Raw genomic sequence first — 9,102 nt, 5'->3', positions numbered from 1 at the left:
GGATGTTGGGGAGGGCGAGCCGGCACGGCCGAGGGGGAAGACCAACTCCAAGAAGGAGGACAAGCGAGATGCGGCCACCAACGCCTTGATCGCAAGCGTGGACGGCATGATGAATAAGAAGGACTCAAGTGAGGAGGAGCGCCGGCGTTTCAAGGCGGATCAAATGGATGCTTTCATGAAGATCCAAAGAAGGAGGCTTGATCTTGACGCCGAGAAGCAAGCCAAGATGTTCGAGCTCGAGGCAGAGAAGCAAGCCAAGATGCTAGAGATCGAGGCCGCCAACGCCAAGACAAAGGCGAAAGAAGTGGCTCTTGCGAGCATGATGACCGGGGTGGAGATCATAAAGGTGGATCTCAACACCGTGTCGCCAAGGAAGAGGCCGTGGTTCGAGAAGATGCAGGCCGACATGCTCAAATTCGACGACGAGTGATCTATGGCGACTAGGGCCATCTTTTTTGTATGCCGGCATGACCACGGGAGCCGCGATGGCGTTTTCGAACTTAAGTCCCACCCTTTTTGTGTGCTGGCATGTGTGCCGGCCGGCTGGCGAGTGCGCCAACATGAACTATGGTATTTTATGAAGTCGGCATTGTATGCCGGCGCTGACATGGTGCTGGCATGAACGGCCGTGGACCATTTTTATTTAAAAGTTAAATGCGGACATGAAATGGGTCGGCCCGTTGGGCGCACTGCCGACTCAAATGCAAAACTGGACGGACGGGCGGGCGGCCCACCCAAACGGACAAATGCGCCGTCCATTTGGGTTGGCCCGTTGAAGTTGCTCTAACTTACAAAAAGTTTGTATAAAGTATAACTATTTATGTAATACAAAGGTTCTTTAAGCATTCACTAGGGCATCCACAAGCATTCATAATTTAGGCGTTAAGGTAGATACAGTGGTTTTTATCTCTCTATGCACATTGGAGTAATAAGCTTCTTTCACCGTATTATTAGCAACACTTATATAATCCTATCTACGTGGAATTTTACCTAAAAATTGATATAAATTGTACAGTTAGAAGTTTTTTTGTTCAGTTCGATATTGAGGCTAATTAAGCTTACAACCCGTCGCTAAGCATTTTGACATTTCTCTATCCCCATCTCAAATTATCAATTAGCACTTGTGCTACACAACTCCTCTTAAATTAAGGAGTAGAGTAACGCATTTGTTAAATGTTTTAGTATTTTCCATTTTGAAGAACCGAAGTCTTCTAGTATTGATGAGGGTCAGATATATAGGTAGTAGGCAGCTACATTTAACACTTGAAAGTTGAAAGGTAGGTTTGCTATAGAAGAGATGGATTTTCTGTTGAAATGTGTGCAAATTTAGAAGTGATCGACAGTGTAGTATGACGAAGCTGGCCGGGCACCACCTTCGACAAGCTCCGGCAGCGTGTCGTACGTTTATCTCTTCAACGATGGGATCTCCTAACATTCAAAGTTGGTTGCCCCGATCGACACATGAAGTGGTCTTGTATTTTGGAACTTCCAGGAAAACTGAAGAAAAACCAACCTTTTACTTTATAGTAAAAAACCATTTTATGTAAAGAATGTTATGGAATAATAACTCACAAAACAATTGTATAAAATTGAATTATTCATGTACAAAGGTTGTTTGAGCACAGAGCACCTGCATCCCTAATACTCATAATTTAGGTGCTAAGGCAGACCCATAAGTTTTATCACTCCATTCACCATATTTCTTGGACTCGGATATGCAGCAACCTTTCGATTTTTAGGCATGGTAAATCAAAAAAAAATCACGGTAAGTTGTGTTTGTCAAGGATGGCAAGTTTAGTTGGCGAGCATAACAATTCCGTATCAGTTAGTTTTTTGCCAGGAAATTGCCGTGGTTGCAAAGTAAGCGCCGCTTACTTAGTACAACGACACTTATTTTGAAACCGAGAGAGTATCTTGCTATATAAGTATATTGAACTTTCTGTTAATCCCCTTGGAAGCAGTGCTACAGAACTTTCCTTACCTCTAGCACCCACTCAGGCTAGTCATAGTGGGAGTAACTTAGGTAGTAATATAGCGCACTTCAAATTTTTTTTGCTTATGTAGCATGTAGTTAATGAGAAGTAGTAACATAATATGTTAGGGCATCTTCAATAGATTGTATGTTAGTCTTATTGGTAAAATGTCCATGTCATCAACCAACAAGTTATCATACAACTACTTCAATAGGTTGTATCTAAGCCATCCAATAGATGATGAGGAAATAAATGTGATTGCTCTCTATTTCATCTTGAAGCTCGTGCAAAGGTTGTTGGTTATTCTACATACAACTTTGCTCTCTCTCCATATTTATTACACGCCACATCATCACTATGTTTTAGGTGGCAAATTTACCAACACCTATCTTACAGCTGTTGGAGATGCCCTTACTGTAACATAGCATTTTCCAAGACAAGATGAGTCTACAAGGCATTAAATGAAGCTATATATGACACTACTAGTATGTTACTTTGCACAATAAAAATAGTAACTTAGACTAGTGTCATATGCATGACACTAGTATAAGTTACTCCCCACTATGACCAGCCTCAACACATAAGAATATAGATGCCATTACAGACGTAATGCAATTTTAGAGTGTTCAGTATTTCCTTTTTTTTCTTAGAACCGAAGTGTTTTAGTATATTTTTTGAAGGAATTGAAGTGCTCTAGTATATTGACGAGGGTCAGATTTTGGTAGGCAGCCACATTTAACACTTGAAAGTTGAAACGTAGGTTTGCTATAGAAGAGATGAATTTTTTTCTTGAAATGTCAGCACATTTAGAAGTGATTGACAGTGTAGTATGGTGCGAAGCTCAGCTCGATGTGAGACGGGCCTACCGTCGACAAACTCCGGCAGCGTGTCGTATGTTGATTTCTTGAAGAATTGGATCTCCGAACGTTCAAAGTTTGTTGTACCGATCTACACACACGAAAGCAGCGTGTGCTGTTGCGTTAATTGTTCAACTCAATCCAGCTATCTAGAGCTCGATTAAACACTTGAATCAATGCTTGTTGATCAAGCGTGCACGCATGGATGCCACATGCAGGTCACGGAGGAGGTGAGGAGGCTGATGGAGGCGCACAAGGAGGAGGTGACCAGCATTAAACACATTAAGGTGTGCGGCATGGGCGCTAGCTAGCTGCATCCACGTCGGACTAGCTAGGCGATAAAATAAAAAGCAGTCGAAGGGACAAAACGAGCGGAAGGGTTCGCTCAGCCCAAGCCCCCGGTTCCTCTCCCTCCTGTGCAGCCGCCGCGACCACCCGCGTCCTCCCCCCGCAGCTGGCGCCCTCACCATCTCCCCACCACCGACGAGCTCCTCCCCTCTTCCTCGCCCCAGATCGACCTACCGCCATTCGTGCATCTCGCCCTCGTAACCGGCCGCCGCTGCCGTGCCCCCCCCCCCCTCTCGCGCGGTGCTGAGGTGCGGATGGAGGCTTTGGGCGAGGGCAGCGAGATGCAGAGAAGCCCTATGTATAGGTGACAGGAGGCGATGGGTGGCGGGTCGAGAAGAAGAGAGAGAGGAGGTGAGGAGGCAGATGAAAGGGGACAACTATGAAGTGATGGTGGATCAATCCTATTCCTCTATGTGTGTTCTTGCTCCGAAGATTGAGGTTGGATATGATTCTGCCATTAATTTCAAGATGTTTGCTCATTCTGGCCCTAAGGATGGATGTAAGTGGCTCACAATATGTTTGAGGAAATGCCTATATGCAGTGAGTATATATGCAATTCTTTACTATTTGATCCGTAGTGACTGCTTTATATGAAAAACTTATGCGGTTCCTCTGAGTGTTAGTTCAATCCGTCTCATCATAAAAGATGGCTACAAGTTTTATTTTTGGTACTGCCTTTTAATATTTTAGGAGAGAGGGTTGGGGGCGCTTGAGGCGACGGCGGAGGAGCCACTCTTGCCGGCTGCAGCGACTACTCCAAGTGGAGGTGGAGCGAAGCAGCGGGTTCACGCCAGGCCGGGCCCAGGACAATGACTTTAGGGGTGCCGTGCCCTGCATATTTCGTCGGGGTAAATCGTGCTAGCTTTCAGATTATTCATTTTTGTTTTACTCTGTCAAATATCTGCTCGGATTAGTTAACCAAGCTATTTAATGACGGTGCAGATTTGTTCCTGATGTGAGAATGTATATGTTGAAAATGGAGGAAATGAGATCTTAGGTAGTCAGGCGTGTGCTTGCAGTTGCAGTAACACAAAGATGGTGGCAAATAGTTTGAGTCTAAAGATCATTTGTGTCCCTTTTGTCTATTGCTTGTGGAACTGTAGAAACAACGATTAATGTGATGTATGTGAGGGGCCATTAAAGTGACTTACCTGGTGAGGAGATGTGTTTGGCATTGATTAAGAATCGTCTGATTGTATTGTCTTCCTTTAGGAGAAGATGTGTTCATTGCTGAAACTGGATACAAGGGTGCTTCCTTCTTCCAAGATATTGACGAAGCCTGGCAGCTATAGATTTTCCTCAGCACAAGTGCAAGCAGATCTTAATCAATGTCACTCCAGTTGATGATGTTATGAAGCTTCCTTCAGTAACTGGTATGACCTGACGCCGGCGTTGTTTTGTGTTCAGAGAAGATGAGCTATTGTATTCTTCCTTTTTATAGTTGTTGCAGGTTTTGCTAGATCTAAATCCATAGACAAAGCACTGATTGTTTGCTCTCTTGGAGCTATTATAATTTGCACAACTATATTTTAAGATTCATTTTGCTTACATTCATTTAGTGAAGCCCCTGCAAAAGTCAATACTCATTTGAGTGGTGACGACTGCACATGATTTTTTTACATTCATTTTTAGTGAAGAGCTCCAGTATTTCAGGCTAGCTTGGTGGCTTCCATATGAAATGATGAAAATTAATAATTGAAACCGAGATATGCAAAACCTACTAGCTTAGGAGTTAGGATTGTTAACTCGTTTTAGTGAACATGCATGTGTATAACCTTGCTGTTGTTCAGGCAAGTGGGTGCTCCCTCTCCCTCTCTCTCTCTCCCACTCCCCCCGCTTCGTTCCTCGAGCCTTCAACTCTCTTTCTCCCACTTCTGCTTCACTGCTTGAGCCTTCAATTAATTCCGTACACTGCACCAGCTAAATTGTACGAGTTCTTATTTATTTATTTTGTATTCTTCGTTGCATTTCTCTCTCCCTGTGTCTTAGCGCAAGCTTGTTTTCTTCTTGATCACTTGTACTTTGGTGCCTGCCATGGTTTCCTTCTTCTGATTTCATTCACTTCTTGGTTGGTTTCAAGAATGAGAGAGATGGAGGCACTGGAGAAGAAAGGGCACAGATCCTTGGCCAAACCAGTGAATCCCCCCTACAATACCCCATCTAGGCACAAGCGTTCCAAAAGGTTGGAAACATTACCTTTTTCTCAGGTTGATTGATGCTGATAAATGCGTATAAAAATGTATTTATGCTTTGAGTAATGGCAGCGATTTAGAGGAGAAAAATGCAAGGATGCATAGCCTTCTTCGCAGAAAGTTTCTAATCACCCAAAGCCAGTAAGTTTCCCCTTTTGTTACCCTTTTTCTTGTGCTTCATATACCACTGGTTCTCTGCAGATTTGAGATTTTTTTTTTGTTTTGTTTCTATGGTGTCTTCCAGAATGGTAGGAACTCAAACTCTCGTCTGCAGAACGAAACCAACAAGGGAATCCATCCCAAGAGTGACACGCAAGACATCCTAAGAAAAGAGACAGGAAGCAATTCTTTTTTTTTTCTGTTCTTACTAGCTCACATGCAGAAGAAATCAGAGACTGCATCTTGAAAGAATTGTTACAACATTTTCATTTCTGGATGCACCCAGCATTTTGGTCTAATGGGATGACGATGATCTGATGTAGATTGTGCAGCTGGAGAGGCACCTTGACCGTCAGCAAACGGTGCACGGCGCACTGAAGAAAGCCTTGGGTCCTAACTCTGCTCAGTTACTCTATTCAATGAGAGGGCAATCCTCAAGGTGACACTTGTTTTTACTAGGACATGTATAGTATAGTATATTCCATCAGATGAAACTGATGTTTTCTTTGGCAGCCAACTAACCAACTGATAAGGGAGGTTGCCACACTGGAGCTGGAGATCAAGCACCTGGAGTAGTACCTCATAACATTGTACATGAAAGCATTTGAGGAAGCACCTACATTGAGTTCACGGTCTGCGGTGCTCGAGGAAACACCAAAGGCAAAGGCGACTGTCGAAAGAGGTAGTGATGCAATGCTCCATTGCAGCTGCCTCCCCTTAGCAAGAGGAGGAATGGCACATGGAGGATTCCTCTCCGTCCAAATGCCCAACGAAGGGTCGATGGTCATGAATCAAAGTTAACTTCCTCTCTACTTATCATTTAACTGCGACAAAGAATTTGAGCCAGCACCAATACAACTGTCTGATGCTTTGCAAAGTAGGCATTAAGAATAGAGGCCTCTTAAGAATATGAAAGAGAACTTGCAATTCCATTTGTCAATGTGCAGTGCCAAAGAACACATTTACATTTTGCAGGTATGTTCTGTTTCATACTTACAAAATAAGTGACATGGTGCCCAGATATTCAACTCATAATTTGTCATTACTTTCCACTTCGTTTATACATATGTTGGTTTGAGCAATGCATTAGAATTAATCACAAATTAATTTTCTTAAGATTTCATTTTCCATTGCTTGTTTGGTATTAAGATGATGACTGACATAGGCAGATAACAAGTTAACAATGACATCAAGTTGTAGGTAGCTGCGACATCAAAGGATGGAGGGTACACCTGATGTAGCGGACTTCGTCGTCTCATCGACAAGCTCACTCGTGACAGTACACCAGCTGCAGCTCTGGTGAGACGCTGGAGCTCATGGCGGCGTTCATGGCGATGTGCCTCATCTGTACCTGAACTACTTGTATGTGCGATGCAGGGAGGGACGGTGTGCATCGGATGGGACCCGGCACGGCACGCGGCCGATGAGGAAGAGGACCAGCGGACGGGGCTTGACAAGGTGTCGCTGGCTGCCATGCTGGTGTCTAGATTCAGGGCAGAGTGCGTGGCGGCACCAAGAAGGTTGGGGAGGATTGCGTGATATACCTGTGCACCATGCAGGATGGATCCGGCATGGCGGCCGGGCCGACAAGGAAGAGGACCAGTGAAGGGGTGCTCGACAAGGCGGCGCTGGCACCAATGCCGGTGCTCATATTCAAGGCAGGGGCAAGGCGGAGGCCCGCGATGGCGCAAAGGTTGGTAGCTGCTACATACGTGTTGCTTTATGATCTTGCCTTCTTGGAAGCGTGGGTGTTGCTTCAATTGGAACTAATATTTTTTTGCCATGACTTCTAGATTGTCATACTACTTGACTTTTGCATCAGTGATATTTGAAGTTATTCAAATGAATTTGTAATTAAGTTCGTATAGTTGATGATATCTGGCACGTGTATGTGCTAACAAGAGCTGAACAAACTAGCTGAAGGGGCGCTTACCCAGCTAGCACCGCCTGAGCTAGGCGGCGCGCCACAGGCGCCCCCCAGCTGCTAGTCACCGTCACGGGCCACAGCCTTGGCGCGTCGCTGGCGACCCTCAACGCAGTCGACATGGTCTCCCAAGGCGTGAACGTGCCGCCCTCCTCGGCACAGCAGCAGCCTCCGTGCCCAGTGACGGCGATCCTCTTCGCGAGCCCGCACGTAGGCAACGACAGCTTCAAGTCGGCCTTCGCTTCGTTCCCAGACCTCCGTGCGCTTCATATGAGGAACGCCGGCGACGTGGTGCCCCTATACCCGCCGATCGGGTACGTGGATGCGGCGACGGCGGTGCTGCTCGTGGACACTGGCCGGTCGCCATACCTGAAGCAGCCGGGCACTGTGCAGACGCGCCACAACCTCGAGTGCTACCTGCACGGCGTGGCCGGGTTCCAGGGTGCCGGCGGAGGGTTCAAACTTGAGGTGGACCGCGACGTGGCCCTGGTGAACAAGGGTGTTGACGCGCTCAAGGATAAGTATCCAGTGCCGCCCAACTGGCATGTTATCAACAACAAGTCCATGGTGAGGGACTCCGATGGTCACTGGAAGCTCAGAGACTTCGAGGAGACCTGATTGAGAAGTGTGTATGTGCTGCCACATGCCAATGCCACATACAACTAATGCCGACATGCTTAGTTTTACGTCAAATAAAAATGGTTTTAAAATTTACTTATACAAGATATACTAAACCGACATATACAGTAATAATATATTTTAGTTGAACGATATAATAATAATAATAATAATAATAATAATAATAATAATAATAATAATAATAATAATAATAATAATAATAATAATAATAATAATATGTGTAATTGTATGTCCTTCCATATTAAGAAAATCAGATTTATCAGAAAGCTTGTGATCACTTGTGAGCATAACGTGTTCCAAGTTTAGTTTGGTACCAATAACACCAATACTTTAATTTTACTGAAATGTTTGCTGTAACTTTTTTTTTCAAGACAACGTCGCGAGGCTTTATTAATTCGTCATAATGTTTACAGGTACGGAAGGTAGGTTCCCGGGATGGCCTAACCAGACACGGCGGCCACCATCGAGAGATAATGCATGCCTCGCTAAGTTGCGAGCTTCATAGTTGGAGCTCCTAAATTCATGTCTAAAACTACACAAATCAAAAGTTGAAGAATGGGCTATAATTTCATGAACAATTGCACCATCGCTCACAGAATTGTCCTTCTGTAAATCTTCCACCACCACTTTGCAATCCGACGCAACTTCAATCCACCGCAAATATAGATCGTCTGCCAGTGCCAGAGCTTCTCTAATGGCTAGAGCTTCAAGGGTCGGTGGATCTACAATGTTTCTGAAGCGAAAAGTCGAAGCATCGATGAACATACCTTCATGATCTCTGCACATCACCCCAATAGACCTGAATCCCTGCCTAGACACAGCCGCATCGACGTAAATCTTGGCATTGCCCGCCATTGGGGGCAGCCACCACCTCCTTGGGCTCAACGTTCTCTGCGCCGTCACAGCATGAGTTTTGGCATTGATAACCTGCAGCTCACCCAAGTAGCTAGATATGAAACTATTCAACGAGTGGGGTGGTTGAAAGATGTTCTCATGGATGGCCTTCCGCC

At 45.0% G+C, this 9,102-nt stretch overlaps 1 long non-coding RNA gene across 9 annotated transcripts; it reads left to right on the top strand.

Moving 5' to 3' along the window:
- The first annotated feature begins 3,166 nt into the window (after positions 1-3,166).
- On the top strand, positions 3,167-8,712 carry LOC123069173 (uncharacterized). Of its 9 annotated transcripts, none has more exons than XR_006432343.1 (10): positions 3,167-3,718; positions 3,869-4,026; positions 4,391-4,551; positions 5,259-5,360; positions 5,443-5,511; positions 5,615-5,968; positions 6,043-6,325; positions 6,411-6,504; positions 6,730-6,828; positions 6,907-7,387. It is a non-coding gene; the product is annotated as an uncharacterized lncRNA (long non-coding RNA). The 9 variants fall into 9 exon arrangements; XR_006432353.1 differs by having other exon boundaries at positions 6,724-6,828; XR_006432330.1 differs by adding an exon at positions 4,121-4,300 and having other exon boundaries at positions 3,169-3,718; positions 6,043-6,504.
- The last annotated feature ends 390 nt before the right edge of the window (positions 8,713-9,102 follow it).

The sequence above is a fragment of the Triticum aestivum genome, chromosome 1A (genome assembly GCF_018294505.1).
Source record: "Triticum aestivum cultivar Chinese Spring chromosome 1A, IWGSC CS RefSeq v2.1, whole genome shotgun sequence".
Taxonomy (NCBI): Eukaryota; Viridiplantae; Streptophyta; class Magnoliopsida; order Poales; family Poaceae; genus Triticum; species Triticum aestivum.
This window is presented reverse-complemented; position numbering and strand designations above follow the sequence as displayed.